The sequence below is a fragment of the Orcinus orca genome, chromosome 2 (assembly GCF_937001465.1).
Source record: "Orcinus orca chromosome 2, mOrcOrc1.1, whole genome shotgun sequence".
Classification (NCBI taxonomy): Eukaryota; Metazoa; Chordata; class Mammalia; order Artiodactyla; family Delphinidae; genus Orcinus; species Orcinus orca.
The window spans coordinates 79,113,566-79,139,568 of record NC_064560.1 but is presented as its reverse complement, the minus strand read 5'-3'; the positions used below and the strand labels follow the sequence as shown (position 1 = coordinate 79,139,568).

Sequence of the window (26,003 nt, the reverse complement as noted above, 5' to 3'; positions counted from 1 at the left end):
GCGTGAGCCCTTGGTGGTCCGGTCGCCTGCCCTTGAGTTCTACAGGCCTCCGCCACCGGCTACTCGTTGCCTCGTGCCCGCAAAGAAACGGAAGTCTGTAGGCTCAGGGTCAGAGCAGGATTCCTGGCCTAGGGCAGGCTTCTTTGCCATGTTCTGCTTGGGAGACCAGATGCAGTTTAGGTTTCTCCTGATAAGGGGAGAAATCCAATGGGCCATTGTCACCGGGAGGTTGGCCAAGCTAAGGGCTCCTCCTCGGGTTGTGTCTGGCTTGTGTGTGCTGTGTGAAAGGGCTAGAAAATGCCTTAGTGAAGATAAGTCACAGCAAGCTTCTTTGGTGAGGGGTGGCTCTGGCATCTTTCCCTGACACGTTGGGATCCCGGTGGAGAGAGGAGGGCAAGGCGAATGAAGTAGACACGAGAGATGGCTGGCTAATCCCACAGGCTTACTGGTGGGTGGATAGCTCGATGGTGGTCATAGGCTTCCGGGAACACTTTTGGTATTCCCTCAGGGGCATTTGGAGGCAAGTGTAGAGAGGGAACACGGGAGCACATCTGTGGCGTGTCTCGCTTGTTTCCTCTCCTTGGTCAATTTACTTCATGGCGGGTCCCTGTGCCAGGGAATGGTTGCCTTCGTGGCACAGTATGGTGTCTTCTCATGGGGGCTGATTTGGAGGCCGTGGGGTGTTTTGTCCCTGTCTGTCCACGTTCTCCCTGTGTTGAAGATGTGAAGGTGTTCCTCAGTACAGCCCTGCATCGGTAGTACACCCAGCCCACCTAGCAGTCCCTGACGATTGCAGACCTTCCCGGAGGTCTTTGGGCAAAACCACGCGGAAAGGGAGTCGGCTGCCAAGGAAAGGCTACAGGTTTCCGGGCCCGAGAGGATGTGTGGTGCGGGGATCTTTTCTCCTGCCACCCGCTGGTGCTTTGAGACTGTGGTGTACGGCGTGCCTGGCCACAGTCCAGAGAAGTCATACCGGTTCAGGTGTCTAGGCTGTTGGCCGGGTTCTCTTGTTGTGCGGCTGTAGGTAACACGTTGCTTCTAGAGGACCTGGGCCTCACGGTTTCACCGAGGTCACGTCACTGACGGACCCAGAGTGCGAAAGTGGCAGGCAGCACTGCAAGAGACCCAATTGCTGCAACAGTTTGCCCCGCCACGTTGGGCATCGTAATGGTTCCCATGCCATTACCTTTGTGTGTACGACAAGGGTAGGTCGTCTGTCCTAACAGCAGGCCAGGAAGTATGCCTGCTGGTGAGTCTGCCTTGATTAGTCCAGGTGTTCCTCTCGTGCCCTTTGTCGTGGGTCCCTATGAGCCGCTTTTGATGGAGGCCGTCATATTCGGCCGTGTGCCCTTCCCTTGTGGAAGATGTCTTGATCTTCCGGGCGCGTCCACTGTGTGGAGCCATATGTGCTTAGAGTTGGTGTGTTCCCCAAAGGTCACTGGCTCTTAGTCTGAGGAGGCACAGTTGCCCTGAGCGTGTCTCAGGGTTTCCGGAAGACATCCTTTAGCTGTGATGGAGGGGAGAGTGCTCAGGAGAGGAATTGCAGGGCCCGAGACCAGGGTGTTGTTGGACAGCGGGGCTCTTTGTCCTGATGGCGGCACGCTGTGAAGGCGTCTACGCCACATTGCTTTCACATTTACGTGCGGACACCCAGGCACGATGGGCAGCAAATGAAATGTTGAGGGGATATAGAGCACGCATCACTAGATGGTATCGCCCTTTCCCTCGGTGCGCCCGTGCACCATCCTCAAGCACGCGTGTGTTCTCTCAGCCCGAGCCAGGTGGACTGCCAGGGACGGAATCCCAGCAGCAGAGCAGCCTGGGGCCATCCGTATAATCCATAATACCTGGTGAAGGGAGGAGGAGGAGTCTCGCAGGGGTGTTGGCGCACATTCCATGAGGATCCTGGTTTAAACCTTGTTGCGGTAAGTGGCACTTCTTTGCTAAAACCTAGAGGTTTGGCCACGGGAACTGAAAACCGGTGCTACAGCCTCATCTTCTGTCTTTTTCCTGGGGAACATGAGCTTCGATGACCTGAGAACTGGCTGCATTTCCTGCCCCATGGCTCAGATCTGGCCGCTTCTGTATGCTGACATGATTCAGCTCACTGGCCGTCCCTTGGTGGAATCTGCAACTTTGCATGTCCGGCGTTTGAGCATGTGCTTGGATCGATGATGACCCCCACAAATGCATTCCTTGGAAATCTGAACAAAATGAGTGAGAAAACCCTACCGTCTCCTCATCGGAACTGAGGTCCAGCACGTGGCTCCCAACAGGAAAGTAGGGAGAGGTTGAGGTTGCGTTTGCTGCCGTGTGCGTGTACAGCCACGTTGTTCAAGTGGAGGGTTGTGGCCGTCTCATGGGGAGAAGAGCCATTGGGAAAGGAGCCTGGGATGCCAATCCAGGTGGGAAGGCTAGGGACAGCGTGCCATCTCTGGGTTCCTTGGTCGAGCCAGGACTTCTGTCCCCTGCCACGGACGAGCATGCGGCTAGGAAAGGAAGCGTGAACCATTGGTGGTCCTATCGAGTGCATTTGAGTTCTACAGGCCGCCGCCACCGGCTACTCGTTGCCTTGTGCCCTCACGGAAAGAGAAGTCTATGCTCAGGGTCAGAGCAGGATTCCTGGCCTAGGGCTGGCTCTTTGTCATGTTCTGCTTGGGAGACCAGATGCAGTTTAGGTTTCTCATGATGAGGGGAGAAATCCAATGGGCCATTGTCCCCGGGCGGTTGGCCAAGCTGATGGCTCCTCCTCGGGTTGTTTCCGGCTTGTGTGTGCTGTGTGAACAGGCTAGAAAATGCCTTAGTCAAGATAAGTCACAGCAAGCTTCTTTGGTGAGGGGTGGCTCTGGCATCTTTCCATGACACGTTGGGATCCCGGTGGAGAGGGAAGGGCAAGGCTACCGATAAAGACACATGAAATGGCTGGCTAAGCCCACATGTTTACTTGTGGGTGGACAGATTGACAGAGGCCATAGGCTTCCAGGAACACTTTTGATATCCCCTCAGGAGCATTTGGAGGCACGTGTAGAGAGGGAACACGGGAGAACTTCTGTGGACTGTCCCGCCTTTTTCCCCTCCTTGGTCGATTTACTTCATGGCGGGTCCCTATGCTAGTGAATGGTTGCCTTTGTGGCACAGTATGGTGTCTTCTCATGGGGGCTGATTTGGAGGTCGTGGGGTGTTTTGTCCCTGTCTGTCCACGTTCCCCCTGTGTTGAAGGTGTGAGGGTGTTCCTGAGTCCAGCCCAACATCTTTACTAAACCTGGCCCACATAGCGTTCCCTGAGGTTTGCAGCTCTTCCCGGAGGTCACTGGGCACAACCATGCGGAAAAAAGGGAGTCGGCTGCCAAGGAAAGGCTATAGATTTAAAGGCGGGTGAGGGTGTGTGGTGCGGGGGTCATTTTTACTGCCACGCGCTGGTGCATCCAGACTGTGGTATCCGGTGTGCCTGGCCACAGGCCAGACGAGTCATAGCGGTTCAAGTGTCTCGGCTGTTGGCTGGGTTCTCTTAATTGCATGGCTGTGGGTCACACATTGCTTCTAGAAGACCTGGGCCTCACTGTTTCTCCGAGGTCACGTCACTGACGGGCCCGGAGTGTGAATGTGCCAGGTACCACTGCAGTTGACCCCATTGGTGCAATGGTGTTCTCCGCCACAGTGGGCATTGGAATGGCTCCCATGCCATTTGGTTGCAAGGGTTTCCCCACCACGTTGGGCTTCAGAATGTTTCCCATGTCATTACCTCTGTGTGTGAACCAAGGGTAGGTCATCTGTCTTGGCAGCAGCTCAGGAAGTGTGCCTACTGGTGAGTCTCGCTTGATCAGTCCAGGTGTTCCTCACGTGCCCTTTGTCACGGTTCCCTTCGAGCTGCTTTTGATGAAGGCCGTCATATTCGGCCAAGGCCCCTTCCCTTGTGGAAGATCTCTTCCCCGTAAGAGCGTGGCACTTGTGTGGAAGAATATGTGCCAAGGGCGGGCGTGTTCCCCTAGATGGCACCGGCTCTTAGTCTGAGGGGCCACAGTTGCCCAGAGGGTGTCTCAGGGGTTTAGGAAGACATCCTTCTGCTGTGGCGGATGGGAGAGCACTCAGGAGTGGAATTGCAGTGCCCGAGACCAGGGGGATTTTGGACAGCGGTGCTCTATGTCCTGATGGCCGCACCCTCTGAAGGCGTCAGCTCTATGTTGCTTTCACGTTTCCCTGCGGACCCACAGGCAAGATCTGCAGCAAATTAAATGTCGAGGGGAGACAGAGCACGCATCACTGAGGGATATCGCCCTTTCGCTCGGTGCACCCGTGCACCCTCCTAAAGAACGCATGTGTTCTCTCACCCCGAGCCAGGTGGAATGCCAGGAAAGGAATTCCAGCAGCAGATCAACCTGGGACCATCTGTATAATCCCTGACACCCGGTGAAGTGAGGAGGAGGAGTCTCACAGGGGTGTTGGCCCGCATTCCATGAGGATCCTGGTTTAACCCTTGTTGCGGTAAGTAGCACCTCTTTCCTAAAACCTAGAGGTTTGACCAAGGGAACATGTGCAACGGGGCTACACCCTCACCTTCTGGCCTTTTCCATGGGAACCCGAGCTTCGATGCCCTGAGAACTGGCTGCATTTCCTTCCCCAATGGCTTTGCTTTGTTCACTTCCGTATGCTGACGTGATTCAGCTCGCTGTCCGTACCGTGGTGGAATCTGCAAGTTTGCATGTCCAGCGTTTGAGCATGTGCTTGGCTCGACGATGACTTCCACAAATGCATTCCTTGGAAATCTGAACAAAATGAGTGAGAAATCCCTGCCGTCTCCTCCTTGGAACTGAGGTCCAACACGTGGCTCCCAAAAGGAAAGTAGGGAGAGGTTCGCGTTGCATTTGCTCCCGTGGGTGTCCACAGCCACGCTGTTTAAGTTGAGGCTTGTGGCCGTCTGATGGGGAGAAGAGGCATTGGGAAAGGACCCTGGGATGCCAATCCAGGTGGGAAGGCTAGGGAGAGCGTGCCGTCTGTGGGTTCCTTGGTCTAGCCGGGACTGCTGTCCCCTGCCACGGTTCAGCATTCGGGTAGGAGAGGAAGCGTGAGCCCTTGGTGGTCCGGTCGCCTGCCCTTGAGTTCTACAGGCCTCCGCCACCGGCTACTCGTTGCCTTGTGCCCTCACGGGTACAAGGGTAGGTACGACCTACCCTTGTCGTACACACAAAGAAACGGAAGTCTGTAGGCTCAGGGTCAGAGCCGGATTCCTGGCCTAGGGCTGGCTCTTTGTCATGTTCTGCTTGGGAGACCAGATGCAGTTTAGGTTTCTCATGATGAGGGGAGAAATCCAATGGGCCATTGTCCCCGGGCGGTTGGCCAAGCTGATGGCTCCTCCTCGGGTTGTTTCCGGCTTGTGTGTGCTGTGTGAACAGGCTAGAAAATGCCTTAGTCAAGATAAGTCACAGCAAGCTTCTTGGGTGAGGGGTGGCTCTGGCATCTTTCCATGACACGTTGGGATCCCGGTGGAGAGGGAAGGGCAAGGCTACTGATAAAGACACATGAAATGGCTGGCTAAGCCCACATGTCTACTTGTGGGTGGACAGATTGACAGAGACCATAGGGTTCCAGGAACACTTTTGATGTCCCCTCAGGAGCATTTGGAGGCACGTGTAGAGAGGGAACACGGGAGAACTTCTGTGGACTGTCCCACCTTTTTCCCCTCCTTGGTCGATTTACTTCATGGCGGGTCCCTATGCTAGTGAATGGTTGCCTTTGTGGCACAGTATGGTGTCTTCTCATGGCGGCTGATTTGGAGGTCGTGGGGTGTTTTGTCCCTGTCTGTCCACGTTCCCCCTGTGTTGAAGGTGTGAGGGTGTTCCTGAGTCCAGCCCAACATCTTTACTAAACCTGGCCCACATAGCGTTCCCTGAGGTTTGCAGCTCTTCCCGGAGGTCACTGGGCACAACCATGCGGACAAAAGGGAGTCGGCTGCCAAGGAAAGGCTATAGATTTAAAGGCGGGTGAGGGTGTGTGGTGCGGGGGTCATTTTTACTGCCACGCGCTGGTGCATCCAGACTGTGGTATCCGGTGTGCCTGGCCACAGACCAGACGAGTCATAGCGGTTCAAGTGTCTCGGCTGTTGGCTGGGTTCTCTTAATTGCATGGCTGTGGGTCACACATTGCTTCTAGAAGACCTGGGCCTCACTGTTTCTCCGAGGTCACGTCACTGACGGGCCCGGAGTGTGAATGTGCCACGTACCACTGCAGTTGACCCCATTGGTGCAATGGTGTTCTCCGCCACAGTGGGCATTGGAATGGCTCCCATGCCATTTGGTTGCAAGGGTTTCCCCACCACGTTGGGCTTCAGAATGTTTCCCATGTCATTACCTCTGTGTGTGAACCAAGGGTAGGTCATCTGTCTTGGCAGCAGCTCAGGAAGTGTGCCTACTGGTGAGTCTCGCTTGATCAGTCCAGGTGTTCCTCACGTGCCCTTTGTCACGGTTCCCTTCGAGCTGCTTTTGATGAAGGCCGTCATATTCGGCCAAGGCCCCTTCCCTTGTGGAAGATCTCTTCCCCGTAAGAGCGTGGCACTTGTGTGGAAGAATATGTGCCAAGGGCGGGCGTGTTCCCCTAGATGGCACCGGCTCTTAGTCTGAGGGGCCACAGTTGCCCAGAGGGTGTCTCAGGGGTTTAGGAAGACATCCTTCTGCTGTGGTGGATGGGAGAGCACTCAGGAGTGGAATTGCAGTGCCCGAGACCAGGGGGATTTTGGACAGCGGTGCTCTATGTCCTGATGGCCGCACCCTCTGAAGGCGTCAGCTCTATGTTGCTTTCACGTTTCCCTGCGGACCCACAGGCAAGATCTGCAGCAAATTAAATGTCGAGGGGAGACAGAGCACGCATCACTGAGGGATATCGCCCTTTCGCTCGGTGCACCCGTGCACCCTCCTAAAGAACGCATGTGTTCTCTCACCCCGAGCCAGGTGGAATGCCAGGAAAGGAATTCCAGCAGCAGATCAACCTGGGACCATCTGTATAATCCCTGACACCCGGTGAAGTGAGGAGGAGGAGTCTCACAGGGGTGTTGGCCCGCATTCCATGAGGATCCTGGTTTAACCCTTGTTGCGGTAAGTAGCACCTCTTTCCTAAAACCTAGAGGTTTGACCAAGGGAACATGTGCAACGGGGCTACACCCTCACCTTCTGGCCTTTTCCATGGGAACCCGAGCTTCGATGCCCTGAGAACTGGCTGCATTTCCTTCCCCAATGGCTTTGCTTTGTTCACTTCCGTATGCTGACGTGATTCAGCTCGCTGTCCGTACCGTGGTGGAATCTGCAAGTTTGCATGTCCAGCGTTTGAGCATGTGCTTGGCTCGACGATGACTTCCACAAATGCATTCCTTGGAAATCTGAACAAAATGAGTGAGAAATCCCTGCCGTCTCCTCCTTGGAACTGAGGTCCAACACGTGGCTCCCAAAAGGAAAGTAGGGAGAGGTTCGCGTTGCATTTGCTCCCGTGGGTGTCCACAGCCACGCTGTTTAAGTTGAGGCTTGTGGCCGTCTGATGGGGAGAAGAGCCATTGGGAAAGGAGCCTGGGATGCCAATCCAGGTGGGAAGGCTAGGGACAGCATGCCGTCTGTGGGTTCCTTGGTCGAGCCTGGACTTCTGTCCCCTGCCACGGACGAGCATGCGGCTAGGAAAGGAAGCGTGAGCCCTTGGTGGTCCGGTCGCCTGCCCTTGAGTTCTACAGGCCGCCGCCACTGGCTACTCGTTGCCTTGTGCCCTCACGGAAAGAGAAGTCTATGCTCAGGGTCAGAGCAGGATTCCTGGCCTAGGGCTGGCTCTTTGTCATGTTCTGCTTGGGAGACCAGATGCAGTTTAGGTTTCTCCTGATGAGGGGAGAAATCCAATGGGCCATTGTCCCCGGGCGGTTGGCCAAGCTGATGGCTCCTCCTCGGGTTGTTTCCGGCTTGTGTGTGCTGTGTGAACAGGCTAGAAAATGCCTTAGTCAAGATAAGTCACAGCAAGCTTCTTGGGTGAGGGGTGGCTCTGGCATCTTTCCATGACACGTTGGGATCCCGGTGGAGAGGGAAGGGCAAGGCTACTGATAAAGACACATGAAATGGCTGGCTAAGCCCACATGTCTACTTGTGGGTGGACAGATTGACAGAGACCATAGGGTTCCAGGAACACTTTTGATGTCCCCTCAGGAGCATTTGGAGGCACGTGTAGAGAGGGAACACGGGAGAACTTCTGTGGACTGTCCCACCTTTTTCCCCTCCTTGGTCGATTTACTTCATGGCGGGTCCCTATGCTAGTGAATGGTTGCCTTTGTGGCACAGTATGGTGTCTTCTAATGGGGGCTGATTTGGAGGTCGTGGGGTGTTCGTCCCTGTCTATTCACGTTCCCCGTGTGTTGAAGGTGTGAAGGTGTTTCTCAGGTCAGCCCAGCATCATTCCTATACGCAGACCACATAGCATTCCTTTAGGTGTTTAGCTCTTCCCGGAGGTTAGTGGGCGCAACCATGTGGAAACAGGGGAGTCGGCTGCCAAGGAAAGTCTACAGTTTTATGGGCAGGAAATGGTGTGTGGTGTCGGGGTCATTTTGTCCAGCCGCCCGCTTGTGCTGCGAGCCTTTTTTCTCCAGTGTGGCTGGCCTCACGCCAGACCAGTTATGCAGGTTCAAGTGTCCAGGCTGTTGGCTGGTTCTCTCATTTCACACCTGTGTGTGACCTGTTGCTTCTGGAGGACCTGGGTCTCACATCTTCTCCAAGGTGTTTTCACTGATGGGTCCATAGTGTGAAAGTGCAAGGCACCACAGCAACAAGGGTTTGCCCTGGTAATTTGGGCCTCTGAATGGCTCCTATGCCATTAGCTTTGCCTGTTGTCCAAGGGAAGCTCCTCTGGCTTGTCAGGAGGGCTGGAACTATGCTTGCTCTTGAGTCCCCCTTGGTCAGTCCAGGGGTTCCTTAGGTGCCCTTTGTCATGGGTCACTATGAGCCGCTTTTAATGGAGGTCATCACATTAGGCTCAAGGCCGTTCCCTTGTGGAATATCTCAGGGCCGACATTTCCCATTGAGGGCGAGTCCATTAAGTGAAAACCTATATGCCAAGAGTGGGTTTGTTCTCTTGGAGGGCAGTGGCTCTTAGGCTGAGGGATCCCATTTCCCCTGAGGTTTTCTGGGGCGTTCAGGATGACATCCTTTTGCTGTGTCAGTGTGGAGGTCACTCACGAGGGGAATTGCAGTGCCGTACTGGGGGTTAATGGATGGCAGCACTCATTGTGCTAATGGCCGCACATTCTGAAGGTGTCTGCACCACGATGCATTCACGATTGGCTGCAGACACACAGGCAAGATGGGCAGCAAATTTAATGTTGAGGTGAGAAAGAGTGCACATCACTGGGTGGTATCGCCCTTTCCCTCTGTGCACCCGTGCACCATCCTCAAAAGTGCATGTGTTCTTTTACCTCAAGCCAGGTGGAGTGCCAGGGAATGAATGCCAGCAGCAGCATGGCACCCTCCGTATAGTCCGTGATACCCAGTGAAGTGAGGACAGTGCAGCAAGGTGATGCAAGGTGAAGGAGTCTTGGAGGGCTGTTGGCGTGAAGTCCTTGAGGTTCCTTATGGAAACCTTGTGGCAGTAAGCAGAACTTCTTTGCAGAAACGTAGACTTTTGGCCACAGGTACTTGTGCACCAAGACTACACCCTCACCTTCTTGGCTTTTCCAGGGGCACCCAAGCTCCAATGCCCCGACACTTGGGTGCACTTCCTTCCCCATGGCTCGGCTCTAGCCACTCCTGACTGCTGACATGATTGAGCTCACTGGCCCTCCCATGGTGGAGGCTGCAACTTTGCACATCCAGCCTTTGAGCAGGTGCTTGGATCAATGATGACTCCCATAAATGCATTCCCTGGAAATCTGAACAAAATGAGTGAGCAATCTCTACTGTCTCCTCATTGGAACTGAGGTCCAGCACGTGGCTCCCAAAAGAAAATTACAGAGAGGTTCACACTGCATTTGCAACCTTGGGCATCTGCAACCACGTTGTTCACATTGAGGGTGGTGGCCTCCTCATGAGGAAAGAGCCATTTGGAAATGAACAAGGGATGTCCATCCACATGGGAATGCTGGGGATGGCTTGATGACTCTGGACCCCTGAGTCTAGCCAGGTCTCCTGTCCCCTTCTGCGGTTCAGCATGCAGGTGGGTGTGGAAGTGTGAGCCATTGGTGGATCTCTGGCCTGCCATTGAGTTCTATAGGCCTCCCCTGCCCTCTGGTCATTGCCTCATGCCCTCAAGGAAACACAAGTCTCTGCAATCAGGGTCAGAGCAGGAGTCCTGTCCTAGGCCTGGTTTCTGTGTCATGTTCTGCTTTGGAGACAGGATGCAGTTTAGGTTTCTTCTGATGATGGGGAGAAATCAAATGGGCCACTGTTCCCCAGAGTCTGGCCAAGCCCTTGGCTCCTCCTCGGGTTGTGTCCCACTTGTGTGTTGTGTGTAGAGGGGCTGGAAAATGCCTTAGGCAATTCCCTGGGAAATCAAGCTTCTTTGGTGAGGGGTGGTCTGGCACCTTGCTGTGAGGCATTTGGATCCTGGTGGAGAGAGAAAGGCAAGGCGAGTGGGAAATACACGTGAGAGTGTTGGCTAAACCCACAGGTTTACTCATAGGTGGATAGATTGATGGTGGCCTTTAGGTTCCCAGAACTCCTTGGGATGCCTTCAGGCATATTTGCAGACACGTGTAGGAAAGGATTACGGGTACATGTTCATGGACAATCCCCCCCTTTTCCTCTCCTTTGTTGATTTGCTTCATGGCAGGTCACTGGTCCAGCGAATGGTTGCCTTCGCGGCACAGTATTGTGTCTTCTCATGGGGGCCGATTTGGAGGCCGTGGGGTGTTTTGTCCGTGTCTTTCCACGTTCCCCCCCATGTGTTGAAGATATGAAGGTGTTCCTCAGGAGAGCCCAGCATCATTTCTATGCCCGGTCCACATAGCGTTCTCTGAGGTTTGGAGCTCTTCCTGGAGGTCATTTGGTGCAACCATGCGCAAAACAAGGGAGTCGGTGGCCAAGGAAAGGCTACAGGTTTAAGGGCAGGAGAGGATGTGTGGTGCAGGTGTTAGTTTGTCCTGCCACTCGCTGGTGCGGCAACCCTATGGTCTCCAGCGTGCCTGGCCTCAGGCCAGAGAAGTCATGTCGTTTCAAGGGTCCTGGCTCATGGCTGGGTTCTCTCGTTGTGCAACTGTGGGTGACACATTGGTTCTGGAGGTCCAGGGTCTCACGCTTATTCCAAGGTCACTGATGGGCCTAGAGTCCGAAAGTGCATGGTGCTGCGGTCAGTTACCCAGTTGCTGCAAGGGTTTGACCCTCAACTTTGGGCATTGGAATTGCTCCGGTGCCATTAGCTTTGCGTGTGGTACAAGGGAAGGGCCTCTGGCTTGGCTGGAGACCAGGAAGCATGCCTGCTGGTGAGTCTCCCTTGGTCAGTCCAGGGGTTCCTCAGGTGCCCTTTGTCACAGGTCCCTTCGAGCCACTTTTAATGGAGGTCATCGAATTCGGCCAAGGGCCCTTCCCTTGTGGAAGATTGCAGCGACCACGTTTCCCCTTGAAGGGGAGTGCAATGTGAGGAAGCGTATGTGCCAAGAGCAGGTGTGTTCCCCTGGTTGGCAGTGACTGTAAGTTGGTGGGGCCCCAGTTCCCCTGAGGGTGTCTCAGCAGTTCAGGATGACATCCTTATGCTGTGTCTGCGGGGAGGTCGCTCAGGAGGGGAATTGCAGGGCCTGTACCAGGGGGTTGATGGACAGCGGTGCTCTTTTTGCTGATGGCCACGTGCTCTGAAGCCGTCTGCCTCATGATGCATTCATGTTTGGCTGTGGGCACACAGAAAAGCTGGGCAGCAAATGAAATGTTGAGGCAAGATAGAGCACACATCACTGGGTGGTACGCTCTGTCCCTCTGTGCACCCATGCACCATCCTCAACCGTGCGTGTGTTCTCTCACTCCGAGCCAGGTGGAGTGTCAGTTAATGAATGGCGGCAGCAGCGTGGGGCCTTCTGGATAGTCCATGATACCCAGTGAAGTGAGGACAGTGTGGCAAGGCGAGGCAAGGCAAGGTGAAGGAGTGTCGGAGGGGTGTTGGCGTGAAGTCCTTGAGCTTCCTGGTGGAAACCTTGTGGCAGTAAGTGGAACTTCTTTGCCGAAACCTAGATGTTTCGCCATGGGGACTTGTGCACTGGGACTACACTCTCACCTTCTGGGCTTTTCCCATGGCACCGAGCTCCAATGTCCTGCGATGTGGCTGCACTTCCTGCTCCGTGGCTCGGCTCTGTCTACTCCTGACTGTGGACATGATTGAGCTCGCTGGCCGCCGGTGGTGGAGGCTGCGACTTTGCATGTCCAGGCTTTGAGCAGGTGCTTCGATCGATGATCACTCCCGTAAATTCATTCCTTGGAAATCTGAACAAAATGAGTGGGCAATCCCTACAGTCTCCTCATTGAAACTGACGTCCAGCACATGGCTCCCAAAGGAAAAATAAGGAGAGGTTCATGTTACATTTGCTACCGTGGGCAGCTGCAGCAACTTTGTTCAGTTTGAGGGTGGCAGGCTTCTTGTGGGGAAAGAGCCATTGGGAAGGAGCCTGGGATTCCCTTCCACGTGGGAAGGCTAGGGACAGCATGCCATCTCTGAGCACCTGAGTCTAGCCAGGACTGCTGTTCCCTGCCACAGTTCAGCCTTCTGGTGGGAGAGGAAGCATGAGCCATTGGCGGTACTATGGCCTGCCATTGAGTTCTACAGGCCTCTCCCGCCCCCTGGTCGTTGCCTTGTGCCCTCAAGGAAGCAGAAGTCTCTGCGCTCAGGGTCAGAGCAGGAGTCCTGGCCTACGCCAGGCTCCTTGGTAGATGGGATGCAGTTTCGGTTTCTCCTGCTGATCGGGGATAGTAAACGGGCCCCTGTTGGGCTTCCCTGGTGGTGCAGGGGTTAAGAATCTGCTGGCCAATGCAGGGTATACCGGTTCGATCCCTTGTCCGGGAAGATCCCACATGCTTCAGAGCAACTAAGTCATGCATCACAACTACTGAGCCTACGCTCTAGAGCCCGCGAGCCACAACTACTGAGACCACATGCTACAACTACTGAAGCCATGCGCCTAGAGCCCATGCTCCACAACAAGAGAAGCCGCTGTAATGACAAGTCTGCTTACCACAGTGAAGAGTAGCCCCCACTTGCCACAACTATAGAAAGCTCTCACACAGAACAAAGACCCAATGCAGCCAAAATAAATAAATAAATAATTTTTTAAAAAAATGGGCCACTGTCCCGGACTTGGGCCAAGCTGATAGCTCCTCCTCAAGTTGTGTCCCTCTTGTGTGTTACGTGTGGAGGGGCTGGAAAATGCCTTAGGTAATTACCAGGAAAATCAAGCTTCTCTGGTGAGGGGTGGCTCTGGAACCTTGCGGTGAGATATTTCGATGCTGGCAGAGAGAGAAAGGCAAGGTGAGCAGGAAACACACGTGCGAAGGCTGGCTAAGCCTGCAAGTTTTACTGGTGGTAGATAGATTGATGGTGGCCATAGGGTTCCTGGAACTCCTTTGGGATGCCTTCCAGCACATTTGGAGGCATGTGTAGAAAAGGATTAAGGGTGCATGTTCGTGGACCACCCCACCCTTTTCCTTTCCTTTGTTGATTTGCTTCATGGCAGGTCACTGTGCCAGCGAATGGTTGCCTTCCCGGCACAGTATTGTGTCTTCTCATGGGGGCCAATTTGGAGGCCGTGGTGTGTTTTGTCCCTGTCTGGCCACATTCCCCCTGTGTTGAAGATATGAAGGTGTTCCTCAGGACAGCCCAGCATCGTTTCTATACCCGGCCCACATAGCGTTCCCTGAGGATTGGAGCTCTTCCCGGAGGTCATTGAGCACAACCATGCAGAAACAAGGGAGTCGGCTGCCAAGGAAAGGCTACAGGTTTAAGGGCAGGAGAGGATGTGGAGTGCAGGGATCATTTTATCCTGCCACCCACTGGTGCAGTGAACCTGTGGTCTCCGGCATGCCTGGCCTCAGGTCAGAGAAGTCATGGCTGTTCAAGGGTCCAGGATGTTGGCTGAGTTCTCTTGTTGTACGACTCTTGGTGACACGTTGGTTCTGGAGGACCTGGTCTCATGGTATCTCTGAGGACATGGCACTGACGGGCCCAAATTGTGAAAGTACAAGGCGCCATGGCAAGTTACCCAGGTGCTGCAAAGGTCTTTTGCTGCACCTTTGGGCATCAAATTGGCTCTGATGCCATTTGCTCTCTGTGTGGTCCAAGTGAAGGTCCTCTGGCTTGGCTGGAGACCAGGAAGCATGCCTGCTGCTGTTCACCCTTGTTCAGTCCAGCGGTGCCTCAGTGCCCTTTGTCCTGAGGCCTGAGGAACCCCTTTTGATGGAGGTCATCACTTTCGGTCATGGCCATTCCCTTGTGGAAGATCACAGGGACCCTGTTTCCACTTGATGGCGAGTCAGTTGTGCGGAAGTGTATGTTCCTAGAGCAGGTGTGTTTCCCTAGAGGGCAGTGGCTCTTAGGCTGAGGGAGCCCAGTTCCCCTGAGGGTGTCTCTGGTGTTCAGGATGACATCCTTTTCCTGTGTCGGAGAGAGGAGAGCTCAGGAGAGGAATTGCAGGGCCCGAGAGCAGGGGGTTGTTGGACAGTGGCGCTCTTTGTCCTGATGTCTGCATGCTCTGCAGGCGTCCACATCCCGATGCATTCACATTTGGCTGCTGATACACAGACAAGATGGGCAGCAAATGAAATGTTTAGGCGAGATAGAATGCACATCCCTAGGTGGTATCGCCCTTTCCCTTGGTGTGCCTGTGCACCATCCTCAAGCATACGTGTGTTCTCTCACCCCGAGCCAGGTGGAATGCCAGGGAACGAATGCCAGCAGCAGCCTGGAGCCCTCCATATAATCCGTGATACCCGGCGAAGTGAGGACGATGCAGAAAGGCAAGGTGTGGTGTAGGAGTCTTGGAGGGGTGTTGGCGTGCAGTCCGTAAGGATCCTGGTTTAACCCTTGTGGCGGTAAGCAGCACTTCTTTGCTGAAACCTAGATGTTTGGCCAGGGGAACTTGTGCACTGGGACTACACCCTCACCTCTGGTCTTTTCCTGGGGAACACCAGCTTCGATGCCCTGAGACTTGGTTGCACTACCTGCCCCATGGCTTTGCTCTGGCCACTCCCGAATGCTGACATGATTGAGCTCGCTGGCCGTCCCATGGTGGAGGCTACAACTTTGCATGTTCAGCGTTTGAGCATGTGCCTGGATCGCTGATCACTCCCACAGATGCATTCCTTGGAAATCTGAACAAAATGAGTGAGAAATCCCTACCGTCTCCTCATTGGAACTGAGGTCCAGCACGTGGCTCCCAAAAGGAAAGTAGGGAGAGGTTCACATTGCATTTGCTGACATGGGTGTCCATAGCCTCGTTGTTCAATTTGAGGGTGGTGGTCTTCTTGTGGGGAGAAGAGCAATTGGGAAAGGAGCCTGGGATGCCCATCCAAGTGGGAAGGCTAGGGATAGCATGCCGTCTCTGGGCGCCTTTGTCTAGCCATGACTGCTGTCCCCTACCGTGGTTCAGCATGCGGGAGGGAGAGGAAGTGTGAGCCATTGGTGGGCCTATCACCTGCAATTGAGTTCTACAGGCCTCCCCCACCCCCTGGTCGTTGCCTTGTGCCCTCAAAGAAACAGAAGTCTGTATGCTCAGGGTCAGAGAAGGAGTCCTGGCCTATGCCAGGCTTCTTTGTCATGTTCTGCTTGGGCGACCGGATGCAGTTAAAGTTTCTCCTGATGATCGGGGGAAATCAAGTGGGCCAGTGTGTCTGGGAGTTGGGCCAAGCTGATGGCTCCTCCTTGGGTTGTATCCCTCTTGTTTCTTGTTTATGGAGGGGTTCAAAAATGCCTTAGGCAATTCCTGGTGAAATCAATCTTCTGTGGTGAGGGGTGGCTCTGACACCTTGCCGTGTGGTGTTTGGATCCTGGCCCAGAGAGAAAGCAAGGCGAATGGGAAATACACGTGAGATAGTTGGCTAATCCCACAGGTTTACTGGTGGGTGTGTTGATCGACAGTGGACATAGTCCATTCCTTTGTGATGCTCTCAGGCGCGTTGGAGGCACATGTAAGGAAGAAATACGAGGTGCAATTTTGTGGATCATCCCACCCTTTGCCTCTCCTTTGTCGATTTGCTTCATGACTGGTCCCTGTGCCGTCAAATGTTTGCCTTCGTGGCATAGTATGGTGTCTTCTCATGGGGCCCGATTTGGAGGCCGGGGGGTATTTTGTCCCCTTTTTGCCATGGTCCCCCTGTGTTGAAGATGTGAGAGTGTTCCTCAAGACAGCCCAATGTCTTTTCTGTACCCAGCCTGCATAGCATTCCCTGAGGCTTATAACTCTTCCCGGATGTTATTGGGCGCCTCCATGCAGAAACAAGGGAGTCGGCTGCCAAGGAAAGGCTACAGTAGGTTTAAGGGCAGGAGAGGATGTGTGATACGGGGGTCATTTCGTCCTGCCACCCACTGGTGCAGCGAGCCTGTGTTCTCTGGCATTCCTGGTCTCAGGCCAGAGAAGTCATGCCATTTCAAGAATCCATGCTGTTGTCTCGGTTCTCTCTTTGTGCGGCTGTGGGATATACGTTAGTTCTGGAGGACCAGGGTCTCATGGTTTCTCCGAGGTCATGGCACTGACAGACCCAGAGTGTGAAAGTGCAAAGCACCACGGCAAGTTACCCAGTTGCTGCAAGGGTTTTGTCCCGCAACTTTGGGCATCGGAATGGCTCCTATGCCATTAGCTGTCCGTGTTGTCCAAATGAAGAGACTCTGGCTTGGCTTTAATTTCATATGGAACTGTGCTCGTTAGTTCCCCTTACCTAGCTAAGTGAGCCAGGTCCAAGTGGTTTGTTGACTTTTTATCTTATATCCTTACAGTTTTTCCATTCTTTTTGTAATGTGTCCCAGCAAACTAATTTATTCTAGCTTTGTTAATCATGATTATTTTTTATAGTAAATATTCATCTTTTGTCATTAGCCAGTTTTTTCCTTGAATTTTATTATATGTGTTATATTGTGATAAAGTTGCCATTTTCTTCAGACAGTGTTGTTTTGTTTGTTTTTTTCAGAGACTACGTTTTACATTTTCAAATGGTTTCCATCAAGAATTTTAATAGACCCTGTGTGTTCATAGGGGATAGTGCCTTTTTTGACCTTATTTTGTTATTTATTTGTCCTTATAATGTCATTGTCATAGTCTTCTATTTTTCCTCTTTTTTTTTAATATGGACCGTTTTTAAAGTCTTTATTGAATTTGTTACAATATTGCTTCTGTCTTTTTTTTATTTTTCTTGGCCACGAGGCATGTGGGATCCTATGTCCCTAACCAGGGATCGAACCCCCACCCCCTGCATTGGAAGGCAATGTCTTTACCACTGGACTGCCTGGGAAGTCCCTAGATATTTTTTAAATTAATAAACTACAGCTAAATATTTCTCAGTGCTGTGTCAGGTACACCTTCTTTCATTTTTTGCTTTCATATTTTCCTGAAATGTTATTATATAATTGAACTTTTTAGTTTTACATTTTATTTCCAGCTACCTTTTTGATTACAGTGTTTTAACTGTAGAATTTTTTAAATTCTGAATTCATGCTTTTATATGTTTGTCCTACAACTTCTGTATTTTTAACCTTTAGTTGATTAGTATTCTTTTTTAATGAGTTATTTAATATCTAGCAATCTTTTCTTTTTAATCACACAGATTGTTATTAGGATTTGTTTCTTAGATTTTATTTTCTGGTTTTAAAATGATTTTTATCTATTGATCCACACTAATTTCTCTTAATATTTTTCCTGTTTTGTCAGCTCTAATAGTGAACCTATCTGGTGAGATTTTCATATTTATTATATAGGTTAATTTGTATTTCAGTTATTTATTTGTTTATTTACAATTCATATTATTTACTGGAGATTATTTTTTTTTATTTTAAGGTATTTTTTATTTACACTGTAAAATTTGTTCATCAGTATTTTAATATTTTTTCTATAACTGCATTTTTAAGCTTTTGTTTCCTTCATTGATTTTCTGGTCGCATTCTGTTCATGATTATTTTTCTTGTATAGTGTGATTTTTTCATTCCTATTAAGCAGGGTTTTTTTATTTTTATTTTTATTTTATGGTACATGGGCCTCTCACTGTTGTGGCCTCTCCCGTTGCGGAGCACAAGCTCCGGAAGCGCAGGCCCAGTGGCCATGGCTCACGGGCCCAGCCGCTCCGCGGCATGTGGGATCTTCCCGGACCGGGGCACAAACCCATGTCCCCTGCATTGGCAGGCAGACTCTCAACCACTGCGCCACCAGGGAAGCCCAGGCAGGGTTTTTTTAAATTGAAGTATAGTTGATAAACAATGTTGTAACTATCTCTGCTGTACAGCAAAGTGACTCTGTTATACACACATACACATTCTTTTTTTATATTCTTTTCCATTATGGTTTATCATAGCATATTGTATATAGTTCCCCATGCTATATATTAGGACCTTGTTGTTTATCCATTCTAAATGTAATTGTTTGTGTCTACGAACCCCAAACTCACAGTCCATCCTTCTTTCTCCTCCCATCCCCCTTGGCAACCACAAGTCTGTTCTCTATGTCTATGAGTCTGTTTCTGTTTTGTAGATAGGTTCATTTGTGCCATAATTTAGATTCTATGTATAAGTGATATCATACTGTATTTGTCTTTCTCTTTCTGACTTACTTCACTTAGTATGATAATGTCTATTTGCATCTCCATTGGGCAGTTTTTCATATTATATTAGGATACCTGATTTCTATTTAATTTTTTATTTTAGTTCCATGATCCCTGTGTTGGTTTATTTCAATGTCTTATCACATTTTTCTAGGGTGTGGTTTCAATTGCAGTCTGATTGTCAGAGCCGATTTGGTGCTGTTTTGATCCCTTGGTTTCTTTGGTTTTGCTGGACATTCACATAGCTCCTACTAGTCCTGTATAAGGTGTTGGAAGGTTTTTTCTAGACTGGGTTACCTAAGGCTCTCACTGGGGTAAGGGAGACTCCAGCATACAGAAATGAATAGTTCCTCTTAATTAAGGCTGCTCAATAACATGGGATGACCTGACCTTTGTCACCCGGTTTTTAGCCTTTTTAGATACAGAAAGAGTTTCTCTCCTCTAGACATCTTCGAGGCTAACTAAATGAGAATACCTGCAGTGTAGGGACTCCTAGGCCAACTGATCAGTGAATGGGTTACAAATCTTTGCTCACTTTTGCTCTATTTTTGTAGTTCAACTTAGAATCAGCACTTGTTTTTTTATGAAAGAACTAATTTTTTTCACCTTGAGAAGTGAAATGATGGAGAATATCATGACTAAATCTGCCATCCAAACCTCACAGTCCAGTGGGAATTCTCACACTGGTAAGTATTTTGTCCTGAGAATACTGACATTAGAGCATTGTAACATTCCAATGATAATAAAACTCTGGCCAAGCTAGTCAACTGTGAGACTAGGTCATTGACTGTGATGATTGGTCTCTGTGATTTAAAACTGCAGGTCATTGTGTCTGAGGGTGTTGGAATCCTGAGTGCTCAGTCTCTGCCACATATCTCACGTTTAATGTTCTTCTACAAATGTACCTGTATTGATGATGACTTCAGAAATGGATCTCAGAGGAGTCTGAATGAAATGACTGACAAAATTACTTCTGTGAGTTGAGGTCCAGCACAAGGCACTATACTAGGCAAAAAATGGAGGGAATTCAGTTGATCAAGAAGTATTACCAATAGTGACTATGGTATTTGAAAGTTAACCTGGTTGCATAAATTATAGGAAGTAAATTTTATAATTGTCTATAAACATCTGATTATCTGGTGGCAGAAAATACTGGACAATATTTGCTCTGATGGAGGGTAGAGATTAACACAATTAATATTATTGGAATAACTTCAGAAATATTTCAGGAGAGAAATACATTATTTTATTTAATGTAGGGGTACATTTGTGAACTCTACCATCTTGTGCCTGGCAGACCAATGGACACATTTACTTCTCATCTTTCCACATTTTATTTTATTCCTACATGCAGCATGGATCAAGTACTGTGTTTCATATGAAAGAGAGGTGACATAAAGGACAGGATTCAGAATAAGTCTGCCTTTCCATCCTTAAGGTCCATTCTCAAACTGGTAAGCATTTTGTCCTGGAAATACTGACATTTCTCGTCGGGGTAATGTAATATTTCAATAACAGTAAGTCTTTGACTATGCTAGTCAGCCTTGGAGCCTTGGGAAGTATATGTGATATATGGCCTCTATGACTGAATATGATAGGTCAGTGAGTCCATGGGTGATGAACTCCTGAGTGCTTGGTCTGTTTCTTAACTGAGCCTCAAAGTAACCCTTTTAATAATGTCATTGGATTGATGATGACTGTAATTATTGATCTCAGAAAATCTGAACAAAATGCGTGACCTAATCAGTTCTGGGAAACTGAGGTCCAGCACAGATACCCACCCTGTGCAAAATATGTGGAAGGAGTGTTGAGTTTGTTCAGCTGTGAGGTACCAACAGGAACTGTTGTATTTGAAAGCTCACCAATGTGCATGTGTTCGATAAACTGAATTAGGCAGAGGTCTGTACTTCTACAGTGTTGGGATAATAGTGAAACCCTCTGAGTGCTCACCTGGCAGCATTATTTACATACTTAGTAAACAGACTCTAGAGAACCAGCACATGAGTGCGGAAAATGTGGGTATGTTTATGCTTATACATGTTTGTCTGAGCTGCTGGAATCTTCTGAGTAACAGTCTCTTTAGGGCAGTTAGATGGTCAAAACTCAAAGAGATCACAGGTTTCATGGGTTTTTATTCTTCATTTCTACATTAAGTGAAACAGTTACATGGAAATTGAAGCATAGGTACTATATTTTGGAATGTCTTCACAATACATTTTAATCTGCTTGCCAACCCAGTCTTAAGTTTTCAACTGTTGTTTAGTTGTGTCTCTCTTTTTCCTCCTATCATGTGAAGAACAACTTTCATATACATTTGATTGCTGGCTTCAATAATAATAATAATATATATTATAATATATAATAATAAACATTTTTAGATGTGAAATCATGTTTAAAATTCTTGCATTTTTATATGGATTTCATGACTTCTGCCCTCAGTGTGTTTCAAATGTGTATAAGAGAGATCCTGCTTGTAATGCATGGTTCTGAGGCATGTGCTCTGGGGAACTCTGAAATTAATGTCTTATTAAAAAAATTAATCTGTATATTACCATGTTCCAAATAGTGAGTGTAACTCTTCTGGTGATATCAGTTGTATAGTGACTAACTATGGTGAATGTTATGTAAGCTTTTACCATTTAACATTATACTAAGATTTTCTTTCTCAACCTCCATAATTTTTGCTTGTGCTTTGTAGATTGGAAGCAATGTTGAATGGAAGGTACATTTTATTGCTTGGAATTCTCACCACTACACCAAGGAACTGCTGTTTTTGTAACAGCCTTCTCACCTGGGAATGGCAAAAACAATGTATTCCAGAGATAACAACCCAATTTTCAATAAGTTTTTTGCAGGATTATTTTTATTATTGTTTTTAAGAAGTCAGGAATTCACATGTTTTTTTAAAGACTGTTAATTCAAATACTGTGAGACATTAATAATATGGTGAATTATTCATGTTTTCTGTCTCCTTTATTTCTATAACTTTTGCTCTTTCTTTGTTTGGAATATTATTTTTAAATATCTAAGTAAATAAATAAATTAATACAGTTAAATGCAGGTACACAGCGAACCATTCCATCTTTTTTTTTTATATTTAAAATATCTTTTTAAAATTTTACTTTTAAGTTGTGGTCAAATACATATAAAATTTACCATCTTAATCATTTCTAAGGTTAAAGTTCAGTGGCATTAAGTATATTCACATTATTGTGCAAACCTCACCACCATCCACCTCCAGAACTTTTTTCATCTTGCAAGACTGAAACTCTGTACCCATTAAACAAAAGCTCCCATTCTCCCGTCCCTGCAGCCCCTGGTAACTGCCATTCTACTTCCTGTCTCTATCAATTTGGCTACTCTAGGTACCTCATATAAGTGAAATGATACAATACCCTTTTGTTTCTGACTTATTTCACTTAGCATGAGTTCTTCAAGGTTCATTCATGTTGTAGCATGTGTCAGAATTTCCTTTCTGTTTAAGGCTGAATAATATTCTAGAATATACCATACTTTGTTTACCCATTGGTCTGTCAATAGATATTTGGGTTGCTTCCGTCTTTGGCTTTTGTGCATAATGCTATGAACATGAATGTACAAATATCTCTTTGAGACCCTTCTTTGAATTCTTTTGGGTATGTACCAAGATGATACATAGTGATGGTAGGGTAGTTCTCTTTTTAATTTTCTGAAGAAACACCATACTATTTTCCATAGTGGCTGCACCATTTTACATTTCCACCAATGGTGCGCAAGGGTTCCAATTCCTCTACGTCTTTATCAACACATTATTTTCTGCTTTTTTTGATAGTAACCCTCCTAGTTGACATGAGATGGTATTTCATTGTGGTTTTATTTGCATTTCTCTAATGATTAATGATGTTGAACATCTTTTCATGCACGTATTGGTCATTGGTATATCTTCTTTGGAGAATGTCTATTCAAGTCCTTTGACCATTTTAAATCAGGTTGCTTTTTTTGTTGTTGTTGAGTTATATGAGTTAAATAACTAATATATTTTGGATATTAGTCCTTATCAGATACATAATTTGCAATTATTTTCTCCCTTTTCACTCGGTTGATTGTGTCTTTTTTTTTTATCTTTATTGGAGTATAATTGCTTTACAATGGTGCGTTAGTTTCTGCTTTATAACAAAGTGAATCAGTTATACATATGCATATGTTCCCATATCTCTTCCCTCTAGCGTCTTCCTCCCTCCCACCCTCCCTTTCCCACCCCTCTAGGTGGTCACAAAGCACCGAGCTGACCTCCCTGTATTACGTGGCTGCTTCCCACTAGCTATCTACCTTATATTTGGTAGTGTATGTATGTCCATGCCTTTCTCTATCACTTTCTCAGAGCTTACTCTTTCCCCTCCCCATATCCTCAAGTCCATTCTCTAGCAGGTCTCTGTCTTTCTTCCTGTCTTACCCCTAGTTTTTTCATGACAGTTTTTTTTTCTTAAATTCCGTATATATGTGTTAGTATACGGTATTTGTCTTTCTCTTTCTGACTTACTTCACTATGTATGACAGACTCTAGGTCCATCCAGCTCATTACAAATAGCTCAATTTCGTTTCTTTCTATAACTGAGTAATATTCCATTGTATATATGTGCCACATGTTCTTTATCCATTCATCCGATGATGGACACTTAGGTTGTTTCCATCTCCTGGCTATTGTAAATAGAGCTGCAATGAATATTTTGGTACATGACTCTTTTGAATTATGGTTTTCTCAGGGTATATGCCCAGTAGTGGGATTGCTGGGTCATATGGTAGTTCTATTTGTAGTTTTTTAAGGAACCTCCATACTGTTCTCCATAGTGGCTGAACCAATTCACATCCCCACCAGCAGTGCAAGAGTGATCCCTTTTCTCCACATTCTCTCCAGCATTTATTGTTTCTAGATTTTTTGATGATGGCCATTCTGACTGGTGTGAGATGATATCTCATTGTAGTTTTGATTTGCATTTCTCTAATGATTAATGATGTTGAGCATTTTTTCATGTGTTTGTTGGCAGTCTGTATATCTTCTTTGGAGAAATGTCTATTTAGGTCTTCTGCCCATTTTTGGATTGCGTTGTTTGTTTTTTCGTTATTGAGCTGCTTGTAAATTTTGGAAATTAATCCTTTGTCAGTTGCTTCATTTGCAAATATTTTCTCCCATTCTGAGGGTTGTCTTTTGGTCTTGTTTATGGTTTCCTTTGCTGTGCAAAAGCTTTGAAGTTTCATTAGGTCCCATTTGTTTATTTTTGTCTTTATTTCCATTTCTCTAGGAGGTGGGTCAGAAAGGATCTTGCTGTGATTTATGTCATAGGGTGTTCTGCCTATGTTTTCCTCTAAGAGTTTGATAGTTTCTGGCCTTACATTTAGGTCTTTAATCCATTTTGAGCTTATTTTTGTGTGTGGTGTTAGGGAATGATCAGATGTCATGCTTTTACATGTACCTGTCCAGTTTTCCCAGCACCACTTATTGAAGAGGCTGTCCTTTCTCCACTGTACATTCCTGCCACCTTTATCAAAGATAAGGTGTCCATATGTGCATGGGTTTATCTCTGGGCTGTCTATCCTGTTCCATTGATCTTTCTGTTTTTGTGTTAGTGCCACACTGTCTTGATTACTATAGCTTTGTAGTATAGTCTGAAGTCAGGGATCCTGATTCCTCCAGCTCCGTATTTCATTCTCAAGATTGCTTTGGCTATTTGGGGTCTTTTGTGTTTCCATACAAATTGTGAAATTTTTTGTTCTAGTTCTGTGAAAAATGCCAGTGGTAGTTTGATAGGGATTGTATTGAATCTATAGATTGCTTTGGGTAGTAGAGTTATTTTCACAGTGTTGATTCTTCCAATCCAAGAACATGGTATATCTCTCCATCTATTTGTATCATCTTTAATTTCTTTCATCAGTGTCTTAAAATTTTCTGCATACAGGTCTTTTGTCTCCTTAGGTAGGTTTATTCCTAGATATTTTATTCTTTTTGTTGCAATGATAAATGGGAGTATTTTCTTGATTTCACTTTCAGGTTTTTCATCATTAGTGTATAGGAATGCCAGAGATTTCTGTGCATTAATTTTGTATCCTGATACTTTACCAAATTCATTGATTAGCTCTGGTAGTTTTCTGGTAGCATCTTTAGGATTCTCTATGTATAGTATCATGTGATCTGCAAACAGTGACAGCTTTACTTCTTCTTTTCCGATTTGGATTCCTTTTATTTCCTTTTCTTCTCTGATTGCTGTGGCCAAATCTTCCAAAACTATGTTGAATAAGAGTGGTGAGAGTGGGCAACCTTGTCTTGTTCCTGATCTTAGTGGAAATGCTTTCAGATTTTCACCATTGAGGATGATGTTGGCTGTGGGCTTGTCATATATGGCCTTTATTATGTTGAGGAAAGTTCCCTGTATGCCTGCTTTCTGCAGGGTTTTTATCATAAATGGGTGTTGAATTTTGTCAAAAGCTTTCTCTGCATCTATTGATATGATCATATGGTTTTTCTCCTTCAATTTGTTAATATGGTTTATCACATTGATGGATTTGCATATATTGAATAATCCTTGCATTCCTGGAATAAACCCCACTTGATCATGGTGTATGATCCTTTTAATGTGCTGTTGGATTCTGTTTGCTAGTATTTTGTTGAGGACTTTTGCATCTATGTTCATCAGTGATATTGGCCTGTAGTTTTCTTTCTTTGTGACATCCTTGTCTGGTGTTGGTATCAAGGTGATGGTGGCCTCGTAGAATGAGTTTGGGAGTGTTCCCCCCTCTGCTATATTTTGGAAGAGTTTGAGAAGGATAGGTGTTAGCTCTTCTCTAAATGTTTGACAGAATTTGCCTGTGAAGCCATCTGGTCCTGGGCTTTTCTTTGTTGGAAGATTTTTAATCACAGTTTCAATTTCAGTGCTTGTGATTGGTCTGTTCATATTTTCTATTTCTTCCTGATGCAGTCTTGGCAGGTTGTGTATTTCTAACAATTTGTTCATTTCTTCCAGGTTGTCCATTTTATTGGCATAGAGTTTCTTGTAGTAATCTCTCATGATCGTTTGTATTTCTGCAGTGTCAGTTGTTACTTCTCCTTTTTCATTTCTAATTGTATTGATTTGAGTCTTCTCCCTATTTATCTGCATGAGTCTGACTAATGGTTTATCAATTTTATTTATCTTCTCAAAGAACTAGCTTTCAGTTTTATTGATCTTTGCTATCGTTTCCTTCATTTCTTTTTCATTTATTTCTGATCTGATTTTTATGATTTCTTTCCTTCTGCTAACTTTGGGG

At 47.6% G+C, this 26,003-nt stretch overlaps 1 long non-coding RNA gene and 6 other non-coding genes across 56 annotated transcripts in view; all 7 read left to right on the top strand.

Annotated features, from left to right (window-relative positions):
* Positions 1-26,003, top strand: part of LOC117202015 (uncharacterized) — an 89,566-nt gene that overhangs the window by 39,280 nt on the left and 24,283 nt on the right. For 23 of the 50 annotated variants that reach the window (XR_007475994.1, XR_007475995.1, XR_007475977.1 and 20 more), the window contains 4 exons: positions 11,971-12,138; positions 14,852-15,014; positions 19,280-19,411; positions 20,080-20,179. This is a non-coding gene — a long non-coding RNA (uncharacterized LOC117202015). Of the gene's footprint in view, positions 1-903; positions 1,926-4,108; positions 4,483-6,263; positions 7,086-9,677; positions 10,165-11,479; positions 11,610-11,970; positions 12,139-14,847; positions 15,015-19,279; positions 19,412-19,547; positions 19,701-20,079; positions 20,180-26,003 lie in introns of those variants that run through there. The other 27 variants (XR_007476006.1, XR_007476008.1, XR_007476010.1 and 24 more) reach the window with 11 other exon arrangements.
* On the top strand, positions 2,166-2,257 carry LOC125963715 (small nucleolar RNA SNORD116). The gene has a single exon (XR_007476105.1). It is a non-coding gene; the product is annotated as a small nucleolar RNA SNORD116 (small nucleolar RNA).
* LOC117202051 (small nucleolar RNA SNORD116) lies at positions 4,725-4,816 on the top strand. Its single transcript, XR_004484228.2, has one exon. It is a non-coding gene; the product is annotated as a small nucleolar RNA SNORD116 (small nucleolar RNA).
* LOC125963725 (small nucleolar RNA SNORD116) lies at positions 7,328-7,419 on the top strand. Its single transcript, XR_007476116.1, has one exon. It is a non-coding gene; the product is annotated as a small nucleolar RNA SNORD116 (small nucleolar RNA).
* LOC117202048 (small nucleolar RNA SNORD116) lies at positions 9,842-9,933 on the top strand. The gene has a single exon (XR_004484225.1). It is a non-coding gene; the product is annotated as a small nucleolar RNA SNORD116 (small nucleolar RNA).
* LOC117202066 (small nucleolar RNA SNORD116) lies at positions 12,378-12,469 on the top strand. Its single transcript, XR_004484243.1, has one exon. It is a non-coding gene; the product is annotated as a small nucleolar RNA SNORD116 (small nucleolar RNA).
* Positions 15,255-15,346, top strand: LOC117202044 (small nucleolar RNA SNORD116). Its single transcript, XR_004484221.1, has one exon. It is a non-coding gene; the product is annotated as a small nucleolar RNA SNORD116 (small nucleolar RNA).